This window comes from Panthera pardus, unplaced genomic scaffold, assembly GCF_024362965.1.
Source record: "Panthera pardus isolate Hobbes unplaced genomic scaffold, ASM2436296v1 HiC_scaffold_15, whole genome shotgun sequence".
In the NCBI taxonomy this organism is placed as follows: domain Eukaryota; kingdom Metazoa; phylum Chordata; class Mammalia; order Carnivora; family Felidae; genus Panthera; species Panthera pardus.
Genome location: NW_026526710.1, coordinates 12,250,088 through 12,275,098, shown reverse-complemented (window position 1 = coordinate 12,275,098; position 25,011 = coordinate 12,250,088). Strand labels below are relative to the sequence as shown.

The 25,011-nt window shown below is 55.6% G+C and overlaps 1 protein-coding gene, 1 long non-coding RNA gene and 1 other non-coding gene across 9 annotated transcripts in view; 1 reads left to right on the top strand and 2 right to left on the bottom strand.

The window, feature by feature from the left end:
• Positions 1-25,011, top strand: part of CMKLR1 (chemerin chemokine-like receptor 1) — a 49,042-nt gene that overhangs the window by 9,218 nt on the left and 14,813 nt on the right. The window contains exon 1 of one of the 7 annotated variants that reach the window (XM_019467230.2): positions 4,859-4,985. The exons of 3 other annotated variants lie outside the window; for them this stretch is intronic. The gene's annotated coding sequence lies outside the window, so the exon portion shown is untranslated. Of the gene's footprint in view, positions 1-4,858; positions 4,986-16,920; positions 17,104-23,157; positions 23,181-25,011 lie in introns of those variants that run through there. 3 more of the 7 variants (XM_019467229.2, XM_019467231.2, XM_019467233.2) reach the window with 3 other exon arrangements.
• LOC128777015 (uncharacterized) lies at positions 4,944-16,850 on the bottom strand. The gene is made up of 3 exons (XR_008422152.1): positions 16,526-16,850; positions 6,292-6,366; positions 4,944-5,828 (listed from the first exon to the last, which is right to left on the bottom strand). It is a non-coding gene; the product is annotated as an uncharacterized LOC128777015 (long non-coding RNA).
• Positions 24,645-24,729, bottom strand: TRNAR-UCG (transfer RNA arginine (anticodon UCG)). Its single transcript has one exon. It is a non-coding gene; the product is annotated as a tRNA-Arg (tRNA).

The following is a 25,011-nucleotide window of genomic DNA, read 5'->3' as shown; positions in this document are numbered from 1 at the left end:
CATCCACGTTGTTGCAGATGGTAGGATTTCATTCTTCCTCATTGCCACGTAGTGTTCCGTTGTGTGTGTAAACCACATCTTCTTCATCATTCATCAGTTGATGGACATTAGTAGGCCCAGGAAAAATCTTGAATTGACACTGGATTGAATTGACATTGATCTCGACCTTGTCTAGTCCAGGGACGGAGTTCCACGGTCCTCACTCACGAGCCATGGCAGACACGAACCCAATCATGCCTTTCCCTCTAGCGGAACCCAAATGTTTCAGTTATTTAACTCTGTGGTCCAAACCTCTCCAAAATGGGGTGGCTTGAAATGACGTATTTGTTCACAGTTTTGTAGCTCGGCAGAGTTCTGCAGCGATGGCCCACGTGGAAGTCACGTGGAACAAAGTTGGGTCACTCATGGGCTACGTGCAACTGGGAGCTTGACCCGGGCGGGACCGCTTAAGATGGCCCCACATCCTGCTGGGACTCGGGCTGTCTCTCCCCCCTGTCGCAGCCTGTCTGGACTTCTCTACTTGGGGCCTCAGGGCTCTGGGACAGTGAAAGCCAAGGCTGCTGGGCCTCTGAGGACGTAGGCCTGGGGTTGGCACAGCATCGCTTCTGCCACATTCCGTTGATCGCGGCATGTCATCGGCCCAGCCCAGACTCAAAGGGAAAAGCAGCAGAGGCCACCTCTTGATGTGTGTGTGTGTGTGTGTGTGTGGGGGGGGGGGGTGATGGTAGAGCCCATCCCCGATGACAGTCTGTCAACCGGATTTGACCTTAAAATTCGACGGATGACAATGGTCATCTGAGATGGTCATTTGTCATTCCTGAGGTCTTAGTTTGTTGGGGCTGCAATCGCAGAATGCCAGAGACTGGGTGCCTCCTAAACAGAGAAACTCACCGTTGGCGGTTCTGGAGTCTGGAAGTCCCGGATCAGGGTGCCAGCACGGTCACGTTCTAGTGGGGGCCCTCTTCTGGGCTGCACACTGCCGTCCTTGCTGTGTCTTTACACCATGGAAGGGGCAAGGGAGCTCTCTGGGGTCTCTTTCATAAGAGCACTAATCCCCCGCATCATCTCCCAGAGATCCCACCTCCTAATACTATCAAGCTGGGGGTTAGGACATGACGTATGTATTGGGGTGGGTGGGCTGGGTGGGGGTGGAGAGGAAACGAACGTTCAGACCGTGGCCTGAGTGAGTTAGTCCACGCTTTCACTTGTCAGCTGGGAAATAAGCTTTAGAAAGGGAGAGGGACTCCCATGGAGGGAGCGAGAGAGCCAGGATACAGCCTCCACGCACCCCACCAGCATTTACTGAGCGCCTACTGTGTGCCAGGAGCATGGGATACAGGGAGAGACAGGCCCTGCCCTCAGGGGGCTCCCTGTCAAGCGGGCAGACAGGCGTGTATGCAGACTGGTGTCCGTGTGGCCAGATTTCGGCTTTAATGGCAGGGCGCACGGTGCCAGCTGCTCCCGGGTCACCATCACCCATGACGTTTCCGTCCATCGTGCACTCAGTAAAGTAGGTGAACCCCGGCCATTTGACTGAGAGTGCATTTTTCTTTTGTTTTGTTGAAACTTTATTTTGAGAGAGAGAGAGAGAGAGTAGGGGGGAGGGCAGAGAGAGGGCGAGAGTATCCCAAGCAGGCTCTGTGCTGTCAGGGCAGAGATCGACATGGGGCTCGGTCTCACGAACCCTGAGATCCTGACCTGAGCCGAAATCAAGAGTCGGGCGCTTAACCGGCCGGACCGCCCGGGAGCCCCGAGAGCGTATTGCTAAATACACTCAGATTAATGTCTGCCCGCTACACTCAGTGTGCAAAGTACCTCGGGGGGCAAAGAGCTTCGCTGGGGATGGCTTTGATAGGGGAAGTCAGGAAACGGCGCCTTGAGAAGGAAGTGCGGATTTGAACTGGTGCCAAGGATGAATTGGCTTTGGAGGAGGCCTCCAGTTGGCTGGAGCAGGAGTTGGCCGGAAAGAAAAGATCCTTCAGGTGGGGAGAGCAGCACGAGCGGAGATCCGGAGGCTGGACGAGCGAGGGGTGTGTGGTGTGGTGGGTGGGAGCAGGGAGTGGCCGGAGGGAGTCTGGACGCTCTGCGGGGTCTTGAAGATCCCACGCAATTTTCTGGGTGGTCCAGCGCTGCCCCGTTGCAGCATCCTGTTGTCCTGAGGCCCATGTCTCCGAACTCCCATCGAGCTGAAGCTCAGACGTTTGCACAATTGAAGATTCCAGGCAGCCCCAAACTAATTGAGTTTGAACTTCTAACTTGGCAGAGGGCATGTCGGTTTGTGGCTCTGTCTCCCGGCCTGTCTGGTCCATGAACCAGCTCAGCGTTGCTTTGCATTGGTGGCTTTCTTAACTGGATGACGGGGTCCCCTCTCCTCCCATGCCCGGGACTTGCTGCCAGACGAGGACACGGAGCTTGGGAGAAACGAGATGTTTCCTCCAGGGCTAAAGAAGGCTGATTTCGGATGGCAGCTGCGGTCGGCCTGGGCTCCTTTCCTGTGGGGAGACCTTGCCACTGCCCTTCGGAGCCAGACGGAGCCGGGCCGGGCACCGGAGGGCCCACTGGCTTCCCAGCGGCTGGGGACACAGAGCCGACGGGCGTCAAGACAGAGCCTTCGGGGAGGGCAGGCCGTCTGCAGTCTCTTTTACGGCAGGCTTGACTCACAAGGGGCCTCTTCGACTGTCAGGGATTTGGGTCACGAAGAAAAAGGGCGTCCCTTGAGTAAGAGGGGAACGGCCACCCGGCGGGTAGAAGCCCAAGATCCGCCAGCTCCCAGACCTGTTTTGAAACGCCGGCCGTGAACCCCGGAAAAGTTCACTGGACCGCTCTGTGCCTCGGTTTCCTCCTCCGTAAAATGAGGCTCACGGGGGTGTCGTGTGGCTTCCGTGAGATCCTGTGTGGCTCGGAGGTGGGGCTGAAAACCACCGTGGCCTCTGCGTGAGGGGGCCTGGCTCCAGGGGTGCGGAACTGTGGGGGCCGGAGGTCCTGAGCCAGGAGGGGCCAAGAAAGGCCAAGTGTGCCGTTCCCAGGGTCACGCTGCACCCCAAGCCTTCCCCTCCATTTCCTGCCTTGGCCCCAAAACCTGGCAGGATGGGGTGGGGACCTTGAATCACCAGCCTCTCTTCTCCTGGGGGGCGCGGGTCCTGTTTGGCCTCAATGGGCCTTTCTTTTTCTGGCCTTTCCCTCCCCCGCCACGAAAAACCTCAGACGTGAAGGGAATTGGGAATCAGGAGCAGGCCCCAGGGCAGGGCAGGGCGGCTCCCCGGAGCCTGGCTGGGCTGGGCGATGCCGCTCACCTCCCCGTCACCGATTCCTGGCGTTCTGTTCCCTCCACAGTCTCGGCCCTCTCCCTGCTCTGGCGTCTTGCATTTCCCAGGAAGCCAACATCACCCACAGTTCCTCCTCCTAAGAGCTTCGTGTGTTGTTTCCACTGCCCACAGAGGACAGGGAGCTTCCGTTTGCTGAGTCCCTGCTGGGCTTCTGCCCTGTCCTGCTTTAAGGTTGTCTTCCGGGGCCACAGGTTCGTCGTTTCTCTGGTGTGGAGCTAGGGCAAAGGGTCCCATTTTACAGCCAAGGAGACTGAGGCCCAGAGAGAGGGTGTGTGCTCGCCGGCTCCTTCCTTCTGTAATTTACCAGGTCTTTTCTAGCCGGCCTCCCTCTCTGCCTTTGAAATGCACCCTTTGCCCTTTGGGGGGGCCCTGTGATGGGGCACACAGGGAAATGATTTGGAGTCTGGGACGAGACGGACCTGGGTTCCACTCCTGAATCCCCTGGCGACCAGCGGGGTGCTCTCTCGCACAGCGTCCCGGTTGGCTGCTCTCTCTCGGCCTCGGGTTCCCCGTTTGCCAATGAAAGTGATAACAGGATCAGCCCTGCGTTGCAGGGTGAAGATTGAATGAGATAATCCATGTAAAGGGCCTGGCCCTGGGCCCTGCACTGAGTGGGTCCCTGTCAAGGGGGCGTGCCTCAGACTTCTGGGCTTTTAAAACAAGATGGGTGCCTGGAGGTCCCTGGTAAATGCTTTTTGAAATGAGACTAAATTCTTGAATTACCCCTTCTGCTCCAGCCCCCTAGCCTGTTTACAGCCATACTTTCCTGTCCAGGATGAGGCTCAGAGAGGCTGGTCGACTGCCTAAGGTCACACAGCTGCTGACAAAGGGAGACAGGCTCCTGATACCTCCTCCCGTACCTGCCTGTACACTTGACCGTAAACCACAAGGGCTATTCCTATTTTCCTGGCCCCTTTGTCCAGAGTCTACACATCCTCCTCTTTTGTGATTTCTAGACCTTTCTGCTTTACCTCTGCCACAGACCCTCCCTATTCCAATCAGGGCTATCTCCTGTATCGTTGTTTTGTTTTTTGTTTTTTTTAATCAAATGCCCCATTCGGTCAGAAGCCTGTTCTCACCCAGATGTCCCGCTGAAAACCAAAGCAATCAACTCGTTCACACTGAGGTGTTTGCAGCTGCTGATAGCTTACGGGAGTGGGGGCTTGCGAACACGATGGCCAGAGTCAGCAGAGAATGTCTGTGCCGGCGGACGTTCGGGCACCGTGGACACAAGGTGAGGGGAGACTTGGGGCCAGGGGTTTTCCCAGAGGCGAGCGAGCCGTGGCCCGGTCCTGCTATAAAGACCCGAGGGCAGGGAGTTACTGAGCCAACTCCATACAAGTTTGTATTTCCAACTCCCTCACACCTCCACCAGCGCCTCTCTGCTCCTCCCGTTTCTTGTAGACGGAGTGGCCCGAATTGGGTTGACTTTTTTTTTTTTTTTTTTTTAATGTGATGAGGCTGCACTCCAGCAGAGCTCAGAGAAACAGGGCAGGCCCCGGAGGCCTTGGGGACGAGTGTTGCAATCTTGGCACACCCCGTGTCTACACTGCCCGCCCACCGGCCTGCCACTTTCCCACAGAGGACAGAGGTGCTTACCACGGCCATGTCCTGGGCCCTGGACGAGGACAGGTGTCCCTGTCACCCTTTGCCGAACTGGTAACGCTGTCTTCTCGCTCAGGGGCCCTTCTTCCTTCCTCGCGTGGGCACTGGAGGGGGCGCTGCGAGAGGCCCGGGGCTGTGCCACTGGGCCGCTGTGGGGAGAGGCAGGTCAGGTGTCTGGTCAGGGTGTGTTTGGAGAGGCAGGATGGCACGAATGTTGCCGCTTCTGGAATCCAGCTGCGTGGTTTCCCATTCCTTGACTTCCTGGCTCCGTGGCCTTGGTTTCCTTATCTGTACGGGGGAGGGGGGAGGGGGGCCAGAATGGCATTGCCTCACGGGCTTTTGGGGGTGGAAGGAGATAAATGTAGGGGAGGGCACGTTTTATTTCGTTTTATATCTTGTTTGTTTGTTTGTTTGGTATTTGCCACCATCAGCTGTTTGAAGGCAAGAAGCTGGAACTTGGGGGTCCGCGCACGGAGTGCGTGTGGCTCTGGGGCCCAGGGAGCAGTGAGTGCCAAGCGTTTGCCCCTGGCAGCCGGTCCGTGTCCCTAGCGACGGGGTGGATTCGTACGAAGCTCTGCCCCTTTCTGCTTTCTCGCCGTGGCGGGGGGAGGGGGGCTTTGGGGGCGTAGTTTCACCTTGTTTACGGTCATGTTCTTGAAAACTCGGGGTGCGCGGCGAGGGTGGTGGAGAGGGTGTAGGGGTGAGGTCAGAAGAGCTCCATGGGACACCCGGGCGGCTCAGCGGCTTGAGCATCAAGTTCTTGGTTTCGGCCCAGGTCATGACCTCACGGGTTCGGGAGTTCGAGCCCCGCGCTGGGCTCCGCACTGACGGTCTTGAGCCTGCTTCGGATTTTCTCTCTCTCTTCTTCTCTCTGGCCTTCTCTGGCTCATTCTCTCTCTCAAAAATAAATAAATAAACTTAAAAAAAAAAACCAACAACGAACTCCTGGCTTCAGGTCAGTGGTAAGTTTCTGGAACCATCCGAAAGGCCTCCCCGGGCGTCGTCTGGTTCCCCCAGGGCGGGGCGGGTGGCCAGCTGGTTTCTCCCCTTGATGTCTTATGGAGAAGCTGGGGGCATCTCTGTATGCTCAAGTTCCCGAGGGGGCTCCAGCATTCGTGGGGTTCTGGGCTCCACCCCCAGAGGTAGGGCACAGAGCAAGGCCACTATGAGAAGCTGGGTCAAAGGCTGGCTGGCCCCTGTCTTCTCAGTGTACCTCCCTGCCCTGTGACCACTTCACCCCTCCTCTCCCTCCCTCCTCCCCCCTCCTCCTCCCTCCTCCTCTCTCCATTCTTCTGCAGCCAGTGTTCTAAATTCTTCCGGAAGTTGAGTGGAACATCTCCGGGCAGAAGCAAGAACTGACCTTGAGGAAAGGGAGGGTCCTCGAAGCTCCCGGGGCCGGCTGGCTTCTCAGTGGCTTCCTCTCCCCGGGAGCTGGCTGAGAGGAGATGCCATGAAAAGAAGTGAGCCTCAGTTGTCCAGCAAACGTACCCCGGGCACCCAGCCCCCCTGCACCCTGCACAGCACGGGCACTCAGTGCATGTTCGTGAGGGGATGACCAGCAGAGGCCCACACCCCACACCCTCATACTCTGGGGACCGGGATCTGGAGCATCGCCTCAAGCCCCGCTCCTTCCCTTAGGGCAAACCGAACCCTCACTAGAGTTATTTTGAGGGTATGTGCTTATTTTTAAAACACAAGATTATTTTGAGGGCATCCGCTTTATTTAAAAAAGAAAAAGCATGGGAATTTTGCATTCAGCACCATAATATGCCCCTGCCTTTAAAGACAAAACTTGTGGCCCTCAGAAAACCTTGGGTCAGCTCCAGGGAAAGGACCTTCATCTGTGTTCTGGTTTCCTGTCTCTGTGGCTCATTCAGCGACATTTGGGGTAGAAAACGCATGGATCGTCAGGTTTGAGGGGGATGCTCACGGACAGTTGAGTCTTCCCCTCCCCCCCCCCGCCCCTCCCATCTCTATATTGTGTGAGAATATAGGCACAGAGAGGTTAAGTGACATGCTCAAGGTCACACAGCTGGTAAGCAGCAGAGCCAGAGTTTGAACCCAGACAGCTTTCACCACAACGCTTGCAAAGTTGCCACTTGGGTGAGCCCTGTTCCTGTCTACCCTGTTGCATTTGTGGCTAGACAGCTGGCGCAGTTTCCCGGACAACTGAGACCCACTTCCTTCCACGGCATCGCCTCTGATGACGGTCGGCTCCCAGAGAGAAGAACCACCAAGGGCCCAGATGGCGCCTGGGGCCTCAAGAACCCTTCTACTGGGGACAGGGAAGGTTCTGCACAAAGGCACAAATTTTAGGGTTCCCCGGCTGGAGTCACGGACCTCTGGTCTGGGCTGGGTCTCTCTGGAAGGAAACAGTCTGTGTGCCTCTCGTCTGAGGCGCTTGGCCAGCCTCTTGCCCCAGGTGGTTTGGCTTCTGCCGAGCGTCCAACCCTCAGCGCCTGCGCCGCTGTCTGTGAGCCAACCGTGGGCTGCCAAGGATCTGAGAACTCGTTTCCAGAAGAGGCAACTGAGGCCCAAACATGATGTCAGAGGAAGAAGGCTGGTGTCCAATCCCGTGTGTCTGGCCGCCCTGGCTCAGGAGCTCAGGTGGGGCCTCTGCCCTGCCTCTTCTCTGCGGGACCAGGGGGCGCCTTCCAAGTCCATGGTCGCCTGGAGGATCCACGCGCTCGTGGCTCAGAGGGGGAAAGAGATTGGTGTAGGTTCTCAGAAGGTTGGGAGCAGAGTGTGACCGGAAGCCATGTCTCCTACTTGCCTGGCACCTCATTCATCCCTGTCGCCCTCAGGGGAACATTCGAGGACCGGGGTTTGGGCGGGAAAGACAGAGCTGCTCTTCGGGTCTCAGTTTCCCCTGATGTCGAACAGGGGGATTGACAACCCCAGCCCACTGGAACCTGTATGTGGTGAAGTTTTTACCAAACAGAGAGAGAGAGAGAGAGAGAGAATGCAGACAACGGAATGAGTTTTTTCAGAAAGTGAGATGTTTTCAGCTGAGGAAGATGAGTCTTTGTCCCACCGATTTTTGTTGGCGTTAAATACCGTCTCTTTTCCGAAACGGCGGGGGCGGTAAAGGGCAATTTTAATTTTGCGGTACCCTCACTTGGCGAACACGGAAAGGTGGGAACTCTAAGGCAGTCTCACAACTGTTCGGGAGATGTAACTGGCTCACGAAACCCCAAAGTTTGCAGTTCACTGAACTAACGCGGTCTCTTGGGCTCCTTTGAGCTCAGGGACAAGCCAGGTAGGCGTAGGAGTGGCTGAGGTCATGTGATTGGAAAGAACCAAGAGACTGGGCCCTGGGCATGGAGGTGAGGGTTCCGGCAGCTAGAGCCAGAGCCGGACCGCAGAGCCAGGAATGTACCTGGCACGGAGTAGTTGCCCATTTTGGGCAACGGAGTGAAATGGTTCCCATGTGAGTGTTCAGCACATGACTCAGAGTCAGGGCAGTGGGGAGAGAGAGAGAGAGAGAGAGAGAGACGGAGGGAGGGAGAGAGGGCTGGGTTCTGAGTTGGATATCTGTCTTCAGTCGGGTTTCCCCAGAGCAGAGCCTGAGGCAAGGATTTGGGTGAATGTGAGGTTTTGAGGATGTGCTGTCGGACAGGGTTGGGATTAGGGAGAGGCGAACGAGGTAGGGTCACGCAAGCTTAGAGCTGGATTCCATCTTCATTTAAAATTTTGATATTTTGCTCATCTTGTATCTTATGCTTTAGTTTAATTTTTTTTTAAGTGTATTTATTTTGAGAGAGAGAGAACGCATGTGCATTTGAGCAGGAGAGGGGCAGAGAGAGGAGGGGGAAAGAGAGTCCAAAGCAGGCTCTGCGGTGTCAGCACAGAGCCCGACACGGGGATCAGTGCCACAAACCAGGAGATCATGACCTGAGCAGAAATCGAGAGTCAGATGCTTAGACAACTGAGCCACCCAGGCGTCCCTAATTTCGCTTTGTGAAAATATGGAACTAAAGTATTATTTATCTTGATTAGTAAATTGCTTGGCACACTCTTAAATTTACGTTCAAGGACAGAGCAGGGCGGGAACCCAGCAAGGATGTGGTCTCAGGTGGAGACTTTTCTTAGCCTGATCCCATGGGGAGCTCTGGAGCCTGAATCGCACCCCCGTCAGTTGGAGGGAGGCAGCCCCTGCTTAGCCGAGGGCAATTCCCAGGAGAAGGGGCCAGCTGTGAGCCGTGAGCATCTAGTATTCTCTGCAGCGGTGGGATGGGTGCCCTCAGCTAGTAAAAGGGATCTGAGCTGGACACCCAACACCCACCACAGTACTCTTTGTTTTTCTTTGAGAGACGCCAGTAAAAAATTTGAGTCATTTTTAGGTGCTTTTGGCTGTCGGACTGTGTTTCTTTGGCGATGACTGTGCTAAAGCCTCCAGGGCCCAGCTTCTAGTCCTGTTATAGAATGGGTGAATGAGGGGCACCTGAGCGGCTCAGTGGGTTGAGCGTCTGACTGGATTTCGGCTCAGGTCATGATCCCAGGGTCATGGGATCGAGCCCCATGTTGTGTCCAGTGCTGAGCGTGGAGCCTGCTTAAGGTTCTCTCTCTCTCTCTCTCTCTCTCTCTCTCTCTCTCTCTCTCTCTCTCTCTCCTTCCCTCTCTCTCTCTCTCTCTCCCCCTCCCCTTCCCCACTCACACATGCTCTCTCTCTCTCAAGTAAATAATAATAATAAAGAACAGATGAATGAATGAATGCTTTGAGCAGGGAGGGTGTCCTGGGTTGGGGCAGGGGAAGGTAGGCGGAGCTAGCGTGGGTAGGGGCGTGGCCTGAGGCATGAGCTCATTCCAGCTTGGAGGATGGGAGCAGGCTGGAGGAAAGCCACAGTGGGTCAAGTGTCTGTGATCCTGGCCAAGGAAGGAAAAGCAGGGGGAGGATAAAGTAGGAAGGAGAGGGCTTTGCCCCTGGTTAAGCAGGCAAGTAGCGAGGGTCCCGGGAGGTAGCCTGGCACTCTGGATTCTCCTCACCTGGGAAGCTGAAGGAGTTGTAGACCCTTGAGGCCTGGAACATTTCGTTCTGAGTCTCAGATCCTTGGAGAGGGTTGGGGTTCTTGGTGGAACTCAGGCGAAAGCACTGCAGACTAGATGTGATGTTAAGTCCCAGGGCTCAGAGAGAGAGAGAGGCACAGGCTTTGTTCCCTAAAAGGGGCCCCTTCTGGGATTTTAGGGTGACACCCGTTCTTGCTAAAACTCTGCCCCTGCTGCACACAGTGCCTGAGTTTACACCGTCAAAGCTTTAAATCCGAACTTAATCCGTGACCTTCTCCTCCAGCCACCTGGCCCGAACGTGCCAAGTTCTCATGCCTCTGAGCCTTGGCGTCTGCTGTGCCTGGGCTAACTCTCACTTGTCCAAGTTTCCCTTCTCCCAGGCAGCCTTCCCTGACTTGGTAGCTGGCGTGGGTACCATGCCTGTGTGTTCTCCCAGCACACGGGGCTTGCTGTGTTGTGATTTTACTCATTATCTGCACCCCCCGCCCCCTGGCTTGGGGTTTCTCCGGAGTGGGAACTACATCTTTGTATTCCCAGCTCTTGGCTGATACCTGGCAGATCGTGTGTGCTCAGTAAGGTTTATTGAATGTATGAATGAGAAATGTGTGATCTGTCGTCAGATATTTATACCCTAGTGTGAAAGAAGCTCCGAGAGGAGTTTTTTGTTTGTTTTATGATCCTACTCCCTCATGACTGTCCCACATTCGTGTCTGGGGCAATATAATTCAAAATAGCCTAAGAATCGTAATCGTATTCAATAACGTACTCCTCTTATCTAATTCTAGTACCGACTCTATTTGGTATGTACTCTTACTGCTCCATTTTGCAGAGGGAAACTGAGGCACGCGATATTTAAGCGACCTAGGTAGTAGGTAGCGGAGCCGGCATTTGAGCTCAGATGTTCTGGCTCCAGAGCCTGCTCCCGTCACGCTGAGGTGCTGACCACGGGTTTGGGTTCAAGTCCTCACTCCTCCATACGGTAGCTGTGTGGCCTTGGGCAGGTTGCTTGACCCCTCTGGGCTTCTGTTGCCGCAACTGGGAGACGGGGGTGGTAACCAGGGCTGTTGGGAGGCTGGAACAAAGTGAGCGAGGGGAAGGGTCCTGAGGGCTGACGGTGACGGTTCCCACGGGCAGCTGGTGGTTATACACTGCGGGGGCTCTTGGAAACCTGCACCAGTGGAGACATTGCCAGGGTTCTTGTCAGAAGGGTGAGAAAGCAAGGAGGAGGGAGACAAAGGCCCCTCTGTGAGCCACCTGGGGCCCTTCCTCTGGGAGGCGAGTTAGGAAGAAATGAGAGCCCCGTAGGGGGAGACGAGGACTCCCGCCCGGGAGTGGGGCGGGTGCCATGTTGCCTGCCAGGATTTGTTCTTCACGAGCAATGGGTGGAAAATTACTTTGGATTCTTTCCTGAGGGGGCAGGAAGGCTAGGGCCAGTCCACAGAGGGGAGAGGGCTCTCTACCCGCCAGGAATGCGATCCCAGTTTTATTTTAAAACAGAATAGAAGCAGAAAACAACTTTAAGTTGATGGTGGCTTGGGGCCGCTCATGGCTGCCTAGCCAGTTCTAGAACACGACTCTTCACAAGCTCAGGCTCCAGCCTCGGAGATTGGGGATAGCAGCAGAAACGTGCCAGCTGGCCCATCACTACCCTGTTCTCTGAGGAGCCTGCCTCCTCCAGCTTGACTGGCTTCTTTTCTGGGAAACCAGATCTATCCTTTGGGGTTGGCAGGGGGGCCTTGGGCACAAATCTGTCTCCCTCACGCTGCAGATCGTTTCATACATCTGCAAAATATATTCCTGATCCCTGATCCCCACAGCGGCCCTGCGGATGGTTTCTCCCTCCCTCTGATAAACATGGAAATGGAGGACCAGAAGTTGGAACAGCTGGACAGTTAGGAGAAAAACCAAGATTTCTCATACCACAGACATGGCTTGGGCTCTCTGGGGACTAACAGTCTAAGTAGCTCTGAAGCATTTTCTTGATGAACTAAAACACAGCACAGCCAGTGCAAAGGGACGGCTGAAAAGTTGTTTGCTCTCCTTGTGACACGGAGGAAGGGCTTGAGAGCCCCAGACAGTTTTGGGAATAAGTAGCAAATGATACACACACACACACACACACACACACACGCACACACACCCACACGATTGATTGCAATACTATGTAACACATATACAACAATGAATCCTAGTAGTAAAGAGACTGGAAACAAGTGCTCAAATCCAGGAGACTGGTTCAGTAAATGATGGCAAGACCAACAATGGAGTACTATGCAGCCATCAAAAAGGATAGACACTATACTGATGTGAAATGATCTCCAAGGTGTACTGCTAGGATAGACAACTTGCAAAAATAGTGTGTGTAATATACTGCCTTTCGTGCAAAATGGGAGAGAAATTAGAATACACATGTATATTTGCTTAAAGGAACCAGAAGGGGATGGGAGAAACAAATAAAAGCCGACGATAGGTCCAGGGGGCACTGAGTGGATGGTGACAGGGTAGGAATGAGGATTTGCCTTCTTTTTTTTTTTTTTTTTTTCCAAGATTTTATTTTTAAGTAATCTCTGTACCCAACAGGGGGCTCCAACTCATGACCCCGAGATCAAGAGTCACATGCTCCACTGACTGAGCCAGCCAGGTGCCCTGGATTCGCATTCCAACTTTTAAATAATTTTAGATGGTTTTGAATATCACCAATTAGATGGAGTTGTGTTGCGTAGTCAAAAATTTAAGTTACAAAAGCCAAGGGACAATCACGCACAGTTGCCCATTAGGCTAGTGGTTATTATAAAGTATTCGTTAAACTGTAATCCTTGTGACTTTTACCGTCATGATCCCCTTGACCATCACATGAACACACGTAGGGTTTTAAACCGAGCTTTGCCTGACTCCAGCTTCCTCAGTGTCACAAGGAGAGGGTTCCTCCTGGCCTACTTTGAACCTAGCCTGAGAGGGTCCTAATTGTGTCTGATGCAGGGCCCGCCCTTCCCTGTAGCGTCCGTTTCATTCTGGATGCTGGGATGTGTTCCTGGTGCCCTTGGCCTCCTGTGGACACGGGTGGTCAAGCCAGTTGACTTGTGTGTCTCTTTCCAAGAGAACAAACTTGGTGAAATGTTTGTAGGAAAAAAATGTGTCCTTGTGGGCTCTCTTTGACCCTCATATCCAATGAGCAGAGAGACCTTCTAGAGAATATAACTGAACAGCCATATGCTCAGTCAAGAAAACAATCTTATAGGGCTTTTAGCCAGTGGTTTCTCTGCCAGGACCTCCCCAGACACGGCTTCCTGTTGAGATTTATATATATATATATATATATATATATATATATATATATATATATATACACTTATATATTATAAATATATAAATATTTATATATATACACACATATATATACACATACACACACATACATATATATATGACAATAAATTATATATATAGTCAAATATATATATATTATCATATATATGTCAATATGTATATTTGACAATAAATTATATATATATAATTGTCAAATTCGTTTCCATACAGCACCCAGTGCTCATCCCAACCTGTTAAAATTAACCGAAGACATTGATGAGCGGCCACTGCATATTCTGATCAGCGTGTTTCTATGTGGCTCCAGCCTTCCATCCCAAAGCCGAGGCCCCTCACATTTCTGTCCCAGAGCCGAGGCTCACACCTCGCTCTGTAGCTCTCTGGTCTTTGGGAAGTTTGGAACTACCCCAAGGCTGCCCTTATTACGCTCCTAAACATGTACCCAAATACACCAGAAAACACCCACGTGCCCTCTACTTCCCAGGCTGCTGTGGACCACCCCCCGGAAGGATGGCCATTCGTGGGGTCCCCTCCTTGGCCCACTCTGGGGTGGGCCCGTCAGGACTTCACGGACTTTCTCAGGAGTCAGGCAGAAAGTTTGCTTTCAACCTTTTCCCCTTCTGTGTGCTTCTGTGTGTCTGACTCTGAATCTCTGTATTTGCTCTGCCTTAGTCCTTCTTCCCCCGCCCTCACAGTTTAGAGGCTTCTGTTACCTTCTCGGTCATTCTCTGTCTCCCCCTCCTCCCCTCCTCTCTGTTCCTCCATGTCCTTTTCCCTCTATGTCCTCTTCCCTTGGGGTTTGCTTGGCCGCCCTTCCCTCCATGCAACTCCTTGGGTGTCTGCTGCGATCCCCTGCTCCCTCCTCCCCACTGAGATTACCCCCACCCCCACCCCACCAAACCCCTGCCCTGCTGGGCCTGCAGTGGAGAAGACTCTTCTCCCAAATCTCCCCGAGAGTGGAGGGGCGGGTCAGCCACATGGGGCTCAGTAGGGCCTGCGCTTGGTTTAACGTTCTGCCGTTACTGGTCTTGAAATTCTTAGTACTTCCTTTTTTTTTCTTTTTTTTTTTTTAATGTTTATTTTTGAGAAAGAGAGAGAGAGAGAGAGCATGAACAGGGGAGGGGCAGAGAGAGAGAGGGAGACACAGACCCCGAAGCAGGCTCCAGGCTCCGAGCCGTCAGCACAGAGCCCGACGCGGGGCTCGAACCCACGAACCTGAGCCGTGGTCAGTTGCTTAACCGACCGAGCCACCCAGGCGCCCCTGGCATGGACCTTTTCAAAGAGTAGCCACAGCCTCTCTGGACCTCAGTTTCTTTGTCTGCCAAATGGGGATCATGGGAATGTAATGACCCAGACGAGTGCTCAGCACGGGGCCCAGCATACGTGGGCGGGCAAGGCCAGCACTCAGGAGCTTCTGGCTTCCCTCCCTCTGGGGCGGAGGAGGGGGTGATTTGTCAATAGGAAAACCGTATGATTTATTGTCCAAACTGAAAGGGGCGTGTTGAGATCCGAGGCACAGGCCGAGGTGTAGGGTCACCATGTAGGGGACGTGAGTGCCTTTATCAGCATCCTGAACGTGGTAACAGGCGAGCGAGCATCGGGGAGCCGGCGTAACCACGCCCTGGGCTGGCCTCCAGCTGGGAGACCGCACGACTGGGTTCTAGCATTTGCCGCAGAGAATGGCGTCGCCCTCGCCCTAGCTAACAACGTCGGGACGTCAGGGAAACACGATCAGCGAGAAGGCCTTGAAGGCCGCGCAGTCCAGACTCCCAAACATCCTAGAAACGTCTTCCGATTAAGCCAGCAATACGTCGGCCTGAACGTCTAGCCACTCCTTCCCGGGCACGGCGGGGCAAAGTGGCTCTTGCCGAACAGCACCCTGGCGCGGGGGCCGCCATCTCGAGGCAGCGAGCATTTGACGGACGCCCGTCCAAAAACACGCAGACCTCGAGGCTGCGGGTCCACGAGGACACCGATCGCCCCATCACACCTCGTCCTTTCTGCCCAGACCGCTGGAGAGAGTCCTTCTTGCTCTCCGGCCCCGGGAGGGCTCACCGTTCCCCGCCGGCTGGGTTTGTTTTTCACCGGGGGCACGTGACGGCTGGAGCCGGCTTCCCTTTCCGAGATTAGGAGTCTGGGCGTCCCCTGGGTGGCCGACCCAAGCTCCGTATTTAGGACATTCCTTATCGTCTGCATTTTTCTCCTCAGCCCTGGCTCCGCTTTCTGTCTCCACCCACGTTCCCTTCCTCCTTTCGCTCTCATTTTTAATTTATGTTCCCCTGTACACGTGAGCCTCTTGGGAGACTTTTCTCCCCCACCCGCCCCCCCACCCCACCCCATCCCTTCTGGACCACGCCAAAGTGTGAGCAAACAAACAGACAAACCCGCAAGCCAAAGCCTCCTGTAGCCCTCCTCCTTCTGCTTGGAGACACAAGGGTCCCAGTGGGTGGGGGGCTGGAAGGCGCGAGGTTAAGAACGATGCAGAGGAAGCGGTGACCAACGTGAGAGTGAGGAAGTCGGCCGCCCTCGTCCGGGGCAGGAGGTGGCCGGCTGACCCTGTGTGACTCCGGGGGGCTGAACCGGGCTCCAGGTGACCATGTCAGGTCACTCGGAGTCCAGCTGAGTCCAGAAAGGAAGAGCTTTCTAACGGCCCCGTGGGTCTTTCTCGAAGTTCCGCCGGTGGAGGTGGGGAGGAGAAAGAGGAGTGACCTGTTCTGGAACATGGCAGAACCCAGGGAGAGTTTATTTCTGGTTCTTTTTCCGGAGCGTTGACCGGAGGGCCCGGGCGTGGGCTCCCCCCGTTTCAAGGCCAGGCGATCTGGCTGGCAAAGGGCACCCCTTGGTGGTGCCCGTGTGATGCTGTCTTCTGCCTGTCTCCCCCCACCCCCCCCTGCCACCCGCCCACGAGGTAAGCGCCACCAGACACGAGTCTTCGCACGCTTCGCTGTCTGTGGCATCCCCACACCTAGCCGGGCGCCTGGCACACCACCGAGCTTTGTCACATTCATCGAATAAAGGCCACAGCTTCCGGTGGCCGAGCCGGAATGCAACCTCAATATTGTCACCCTCCAGAAATAGCTGTCTGTAAACATAACAGCCCAGGGGCACGTCTGTCGAGTCAGGATCTTCACCTACAAAAGCTGACCAGCCCATCCTGCTTTGCCTGGAACGTTCTGGAAGCCCCGCCTCACGGGATACCCCCAAGCTGGATGACTGGTCTCCCTGCATTGGGGATCCCGAGGTGGGTCTTTACGTCGACCCACCTTGCGGATGAGGACATTGCTCCCTGGCCCCGGGATCTGGCTCCGCGTCTGCCGGGCGAGGCTTAAGCTCTCGGCGCGCTGAGTTACTTTCTTTTTCCTGTAACGTGAGGGCGGCAGCCCCCTCGAGCCTGAAGCCTCTCCAGCAACGGCTTTTAAGATTCTGGAATTTCCTCTGGGCTTCAACCAGCTGCTTTTTCCGTTGAGGGTGGAGGGGTAGTTTTCCCAGCAGGACCCTTCCGTAGGGCAAGGCTGGAGCTCTGCCTTGGGAAAGGTGACCGCGCAGTGACAGGGTTGAGGGGGAGGGCAGCCCGTGCTTCCTCCCCCCCCCCCCCCCCCCGCGCCTGGGAACAGGGTGGGGTCTCCTACTCCACCATCCTGGTTTGCTAGCAGCAGTGGCCAGCCCTTTTGTCAGCCGCCTGGGCTGGAGCCAGGGGGTTCCAAGGGGCCCCCAAGACCCCCGTGCCCAGGGCTGGCAGCCTGGCAGGGTGCAGCTGTGCGGCTCAGGGCTCCTGGATCTCTCCGGGGTCCACCCGCCTGCCCAGGAGCCCAGCGAGTGGCAACTGTGCCGTCCGAGGTGGGTGAGTCAAGTCACTGAGGGCTCTCGGAGGTGGGGCGGTGGATGTGTGGGACGCTGTGACCCTGCCAGCCCCGGGCACAGTTGGGGTCAGCGGGCATAAGAAACAGTGCTCTGTGCCCAGAGGGACCTCCAGCAGGCAAGTCACAGGACTCCAGGGACAGTCACCGTGACTGAAGATGCGGCTCCTATGTCAGAGCGGCCCAAGCTCGAATCCCATCTCTGCCCCTTCCTAGCTGTGGGGCTCTGGGGCTAGTGGTCTTGCTTCTTTGAGCCTCAGTTTCCACTTCTGCAAAATGGGAATGAAAAGCCTGCCCTGTTGACGGCTTGTTCTAAGTAGAGGTTGGCACCTGAGAAGTGGGGGTTAATGTCGTCACCCCAGCCTCTCACTTTCTGTCCCTCTCTGCCGAGGGCAGAACCCAGAGACCCAGAGACAGGTGAGGGCTTCTGAGTCACCCTGGAGAAGCTTGCTAGTGAGACACGAGGCAAGTCTGAGGCTCGAAGGCTCATCACAGCCCTGCAGTGGAAGGGCCGTCAGTCCCTCGGGGGCTTGGACGCACCGTGATGGGACAGAGGGACATTCTCACCAGTCTTGTGGATTGCCGCTGGGGTCCGTTAGAACAGAACCAAGCTCCAGGCATGGCTGCTCATCCCGACCCTGTTCCTTTCAGAGTCTAGTTTCGACATCTGTTGCGTGGGGAGAATAATTCCCTCTCCTCTGGGGGCTTTGTCCGGCTATGGGGAGAAGAGGAAGGCCAAGCCCAGCCAGACGCCTGGCCGTCCCAGCATGAGTGTCCTTTCTTCTCGTTGTCACTGCTGGGGACAGGGCAGCCTGGATCCGCATCGAGTGCTCAGTGAGGCTGGGAGGAGCTTAGGGAACAAGACAGGGGCACCCCAGGCGGAGGGGATCGGCCAGAGTCAGAGCCTAGAGGTCTCGAACACCATGCTAGGGGGGCACTGGGCTCCTGGAGCACGCAGGAGCAGATTGGTTTGGAAGGACTTGGGCTCTGAAGTACCCCCCCTCCACCCCCTCCCCCCAGTAGCCCTGGGCCCTGCAGCCCTGTCCTGGGTCAGTGCCCCTAGGTTGCTGACATCACCCAGGCTGGCCAAGGGGGACAGATACTATTGCTTACACACCGGGGCCCTCTTTTCCTCTCTCTGTGGCTGTTCTCCACCGGGTCTCCTGTTTTGTGCCGCCTTTCCCCCTCTTGCTGTGTCCCACCTCCGCGCCTTCGTCCCTGCTGTCCCCCAACCCCTCCAGGATATCCCCTTCCGCTGAGACTGCTTCCCCCCTCTTCCCCTGCTCCTGCCACAGCCCCATAAGGGGCGAACACCCCATTCAAACCCACTTCTGCAGCTTCCTGGCCGGGCAGCCTGCGGCAAGTTACTTAACGTCACCGAGCTTCTCTTTCTTCATCCGTAAATGGCGCCAAGAAGAGTTCTAACTTCAAGACTGACGTGGAGACCGAGTCTGTTAATGTGTAAACGCCACACACATGACAAGCCCTGGAATGGACGTAACGAATTTTATGGCATGTGCGCCGTGGTGTCGTATACGCTGTTGAAGGGGTCGGGGATACAGCCGTGAACAAACAGACCGAAGCCTCTGCCCTCAGTAAATGTCAGCTCCGATTTATGCGTCTGTTTCCGTGACTGTTCTTTCCACCTGCCCGCAAGGTGGGACAGCGTCCGGTTCCTCCGAGCCTCAGACACCCGGCTCGGGGGCTGGCGTTGTTTGCAAAGTGAAGGCAAGTTCTCTGATTTGGGGATTCCTTTGGCATTCCTGATTTCCCTGGAGAGGTTATGGCACCTGAGGGAGCCCCTCAAGGGCAAGGGACATTGTAGGGTCAGGCAAAAAAGTCTGCGAGGCCCTCAGTCTCTCTCTCAAGCTGCCGCCCCTTTAGGGGGCTGCGCACTCTTGCAGGGAGGTCCCTCCTCAACTGGGGGATCCCGGAGCTGGAACAGCTGCGTGTGAGGCAGGCATGTCGCCGGTGACAGAATCCCAACCCAACTGGCTAAAGCAGTAAAGGAAATCCATTGGTTGAGGGAACCCCTACGTGTAGCAAGGGTTTGGGTGTGGTTGGTGTTTCCGCATCTTTGAGGTCGGCCTTCTTCTGTGTCGGTCTCGTTCTCTGTTAGAATCTGCCCAGGTGGTGGCAAGAGTCCCAGGGAAGACTCTCATTGGCCCACTCTAAGCCCTGTGCCCCATTCCTGAAGCAGTCATTGGTGGCCAGCAGAGTGGGATATTCTCATTGGCCAGGCTCAGAGCAGGGGGTGGGGTCATCTCCTTCCAAGCCCTGCAGCCTGACGAGACGGGTGGGGTGGCTTCTGACAAAGAAGCAATGGACAGGCCCCTCCCCAAATGGATGCACGAACGGGCCCTGTCTGGGAGCACGTGGAAGGGCAGAAGGTGTCTTTGGATTCCAGGGGCTGCTAACCAAAAGCTTGGGGTTTGCTCACGGCTACCAGGAAGGGGTGCTTCTGGAGAGAAGGCCAGCATTTCTGCTGTTGTGGGGGTGGGTGCACAATTTTGACTTATATTTGGATTCCTTTCTGGGACCATACGCCTGGAAGGAGAAGGGAAGGGACATCGCCAGGCCCCTGCTCGGTGCCCCGCACTGGGCTAAGCTCTGCATGCTTTGTGACGCCAGAAGCAAGTGTGGGCTTTGGAAAGAAACTCCAGAGAGGTAGGCGAGGAGGAACAGACCGGACGCCTACATCCAAATCCTGGTTCTGCCACTTCCTCACTGTGTGGCCTTAGGCAGATTGCTTGACCTCTCTGTGCTTCAACTTCTTCACCTTAACAATACCCATATTCAAATGGGATCGATAATACCCAATGTTGCTCCTGTCTAGATTAATTAGCTAGATCATGCTATATTAGCAAATTAGCTAAAGTATTTCGAACAGTGCCCGGTGCACTGTAAACTTCCAATAAATGTTAGTCATGGTTTTGGCCCGTCTTGGCTGCTGTAACCAAAACGGCAATTGACTTCTCACAGTTCTGGAAGCCGGGACGTCCAAGATCAGGGTTCCGGCAGATGTGGTGGCTGGAGAGGGCCTGCTCCCTGGTTCACATCTTCTCTCCGTGTCCTCAGATGGTGGAGGCAGGGATCTCTCTGTGGGGTCTCTCATAAAGGCACTCACCCCGTTCGTGGGACTCCACCCTCATGACCTAATTGCTTCCCAAAGGCCCCGCTTTCTAACACCCTCACGTTAGGGATGAGCTTTCCACATATGAACATTGGGCGGGGGCGGGCAGGGGGGACGACACAGACCTTCAGTTCGTAACAGGTCATTATCATCATTACTTCCTTTACTGCAGTTCATTGGAGGAGGGGAGTAGAAAGTGGGATTAATGGTGGAATTCAAGGCATGGCAGCAGGGTTTACCAGGCACCGGTTCTGGGGGCGCGGAGGATGCCCTTCTGGAATCCAAAGTTCAGACCCCCCAGAGGCTGCTCCTTCATTTGCATCCGTGCTTATCTCCTGGGGGGGGGGGGAGGGTCGTCTTCAGACTTACCTGCTTCATACACCTGTCCCAGGATGCGCATCTTTTGGAAGCGGCTGGTTCCGGCTGCCTGTTGGCATTGCCTTTCTCTCTCCCCCCTCTCCCCACACCCCCGTGTTGAAAGGCCCCAGGCCAGTGAGACCCAGAAATGAGGAGTCAGCATTGTCATGGCAACCAATTTTCATCTGTGGCTTCAGGGCCTCTGGGGGCAGAAGATGAGTCTCGGCCCCTAGGACTGGCCAGCGTGGGCCTTTCTCCGTGACCTGGCTTCTCCCGTGAAGCCTCATCTGGGTGTCTGTGGTCCCCACTCATCTGTCATCTAAGACCTTAGAGCATTGGCAGTTACCATGGAAACAGCTCTTGAGGCAAAACTGCCCACGTGGGCTGAGGAAATATTCCTCAAGAAAATGGGGGGATTCCAGACTCCTTGGCGCTCTGAGGGGGCCCCGACTCCCGGAACCTCCGAGGACTGCCACTTCTGGGTGGACCCAGAGCTGGCGGAAGGGTCCTCGCTCAGCTCGCGGGGCCCCTTGCTGGCCTCCTGTCTCCAGTCTTCCCTCTTCCAGCATGGCCCCCATATCAGCGGTGTGGGTTAGAGCTGGGCTCATTTCAAAATGATGGACATCCCTCTGCTCAAAGGCCATCCGTGGCTCCCTATTGCCTCCACGATAAAGTCAGTGCCTTGCAAGGGTCTTTCTCCCAGCCCGGTCTCCAGCCGTCCCACTCTCCACACACGCACTTACCATGCTCGATGAAGCCTGTGTGCCTTCACGCACGGATCTGTCTTCGCGGATGCCTCCTGCCTCCCTGGCGCCCCATAGCGAAGGCTTTGCACTCTCTGAGGCTCGGCCCCAATGCCACCTCCACCAAGAAGTTTCCCCTGATTTCCCCAACCAACTTCCCTTTGCTTTGTACAGATCCAGGGTCACAGTCTCAGCGGCCAACGGGGCCGGGAGGGAGACACAATGACTAGTGTGGGGATCAAGACTATAAAAGGGAGGGGTGGAGACTGCGGAGAAGCCCATCCTGTCTGTGATGCAGTATGACCAGTTCGCTGCAAGCCTGGACTTACGGTGACATCTCAGAGCATCTACCATGCCCCTGCACCCACCTCCCCTACATGACGGCAGAGACTGGGCCATCTGACGCCCACAGCTTCTAGCGGGGAGCGTGGCCCACTAGCAGCCATCTGAATAGATGCTTGAATGCACAGGTCTGTGCTGTTTCCTGAACCCATCGAATGTGCTCCTACCTCAGGGCCTTTGCACTTGCCGTTCCTCCTGCCTTTAATCAGATAGTCACACGTCTCCCTCTTCCTATGTTCTGGTTTCTGCTCAGAGGTCACCTTCTCAGAGATGTCTCCTCTGGGCACTCCACCTAAAATAATGCTCTTCCCCCCCCCCCCCATGCCCTGTTCCTCTTTATATTTTCTCTGTAGCACCTACTACCGTCTGCCACTATAATCATTTGATTTTTTTTCCAGCACTTACAAGATGCTTCCAATGCACCAGGCATGCTTCTAAAACGTTACCAGTGTAAACTCATTTAATCCTTAGAGTCGCCCCGTGCGGGAGGCACTACTCACCAGGGCTGTTTCTCGGCTGAGGACACTGAAGCACAGAGAGGTGTAATGATTCCCCCAAGGTCACACAGCGGGTGGGTGGCAGAGCAGGGACTCAAACCCAGGCAGTCTGGCTCCAGAGGCATTTGCCTTCTTTGGCACCTACTCGTTTATCTGTTTGCTCCCATTCCTCTTCCGAGGATGCCAGCCTCTTGAGGCAAGTGCCGTGTCTCTGTTCCCTGCTATATCCCCAGGACCGAGACCCAGGCCTGGAGCCTAATGGATGTTTGATAAATATTTCTTGGAAGGATGGAGAAAAGGAGACCCAAGGATCAGAGACGTGGAGGGAAGAATCCCTGGCCTCTGGAGCTTTCCATGAGCCCGATGTCAAGGCCATCTTGCCGGAAGTTTCTCAGCCTCCCGGAGGGTTTGAGTCAGCTTGTCTGGGCGAGGCCCCGGCCCACCCTCCCTCGTCCTCCAATAGGGCCTCTGTTCTCTGACCTCTTCCAGGCAAAGGTGCCAAACCGCACTCCTGAAGCCCCAGGCCCATGCTGCGCACACTTCCTCCCGTGACGGGGCCACGGAGGAGAACGTTCCAGGCCGGAGGCAGGAAGTCTCCGAAACAAGGTGGCCTGGGGTGAACGGGGCCGGGGCGGGGCTGTCCTTGGCCAGATATGCCAGAGCCTCAGCGCCGCGGAGGACGTCAGAAGGCTGGAAAGGGGCCTGGGACCCGAGGCTGCAGCCTGCCGGTGCCTCTGATGTATCCAACGTGCCCCGACTTCTGACCCTAATCCGAGAGGTTCCAGAGAAGGCCGGTGCCCTGCCAGCTTCTCCTTGGACCCTCAAACAGTAGCTCTGCTGAGGGAGCCGTGGGGACGCATTTCCCAGGTCCTTTCCTATGACATTCCCCAGTAATCGTGATTGCGACAGGCACTCCGCCGAGGGTTCCACCGAATGGTCGCGGCCCCTGGATGTAGACGCTAGGGAGGAGAAGCCCGAGGCCCGGGGAGGTGAGGTAACTCATCCCAGGTCACACAGCCTGCAAGTGCTGGAGCTGGGGTTACCGAACCTGATTCCAGGAAGAACCAGAAGAGAAGCCGCATTCTACCCATTGCTCCCTTGGGGTTGGGGGTGGGGCAACCTGGGGAAGGATCATGAAACTTGTTTGAAATTGAGTTTTCTCCGCCAAATGGGAATAAGGGGGGATTGGCATCGGGGGAGACCCCACGAGGGGCTGCCTCTTTTGCTAGGCGCATCCCGTGGGCCGTTTTCCTTCCATTTCACAGCCCGTCGGGCGAGCTCCGCGTTCCAGGAGCACAAACGGGGGGTCAGAGATGCGGAGAAAACGGGGTAGAGCCCGCACAGCCGGGGCCAGCTCCTGGTTACGCCGGGATCCTCTGTGAGGACAGAGCGGGCACAAGAGCTCGGTTTCAGCCGAGGGTTTCAACCAAGTTGAAAAATGCTTCGCGGAGGCCCTCGCAGAGGATGTGGGGAGGGAGAGGGGGCCGAGCTGAGGGCAGGGATCGCAGTGGCCACACTTCGTCATCCGCCCGGGGCGGCGTCTGGTCTGGGAGGGGGAGGCTCAGAGGAACCACTGGCTGCGGCCTGGCTCCCATCCCCTCCGCTGCCTCCAGACACATTCCAGGCTCATCTTCAAGTTCTGTCGGTTTCTGGAAGCCCGGCCCTCTGCTTTGGTTCAGAATCTGCTAAGTGGATTCAGCCCAGCTTTCTCCTCAGCGGGGGACAGGGCTGCTGCTGGTTCTCCCAAGTAAATCTCCATCCGATTTTTCTCTACAAACGTTTGCTGAGCACCCGCTGTGCGTGGGGCACTCTGTGGACCCACATTATTGCTTCTTGACAGGCTCATGGTAACTCTAGGAGGGAGGTCATAATATCAGCCCCATTTTACAGATGGGAACACTGAGTCTTGGAAAGGAGAGAGTTTGTTCATGGTTGCTTAGCTAAGAAGGGCATTTGAACCTGGTGGCTTAGCCACTGGGCAGCTTGGAGCAGGGGAATGAGCCCGAGACAACCTTGTCATAGTTAGTAAGGACCCCAGACCTGCTGACCGGGTGAGGAAGGGGAGGTTTATAAATCAGCCTTCAGCCACTGGGCCAGAAATCTTAGAACTGCAAGGGGTCCCAAGAAATCACTTTATCCAGACTCCGTGATTTTCTCAAAGGAAGATTTTATTATCGCCATTCCATAGGCAACTCAACAACGGCTCAGAGAGGTAAAGCAGTTTGCTCAGGGTCACACAGCGTGGAGCTGGGCCATACTGTCTTTTTTAGTGCCACGAGGCTGGCAGCCGACGGACGCTTGGCCCATTCAACCGTGGCATTTTTAAAAAAAATCTTTCTTAATGCTTATTTATTTTTGAGAGAGACAGAGACAGAATGCGAGTGGGTTAGGGGCAGAGAGAGAGGGAGACACAGAAGCGGAAGCAGGCTCCAGGCTCTGAGCCGTCAGCACAGAGCCCGACGTGAGGATCGAACTCACAAACCGCGAGATCACGACCCGAGCCGAAGTCGGACGCTCCACCGACTGAGCCACCCAGGCGCCCCTCAACCGTGGCATTTTTTAAAGCTGGAAGGGAGCCTTCGACACTGTCAACTCCAACCTCCTTGTTTTACAGACGGGGACACCCAGGCCCCCAGGGGGTCAGGGATTTACCTAAGGGCGTTTGTCAAGTAGGCCCTGTAAAGTATAAAGACCTCTGCCTCTCAGTGGCCATGTGACCTTGGGTGAGACTCCACCCCCCGGGCCTCTGCTTCTTCAACTCTAAATTGGCCGTAGTAATGACCCCACCGTCGCATGGGGTTCGTGTGAAGGATGTACACG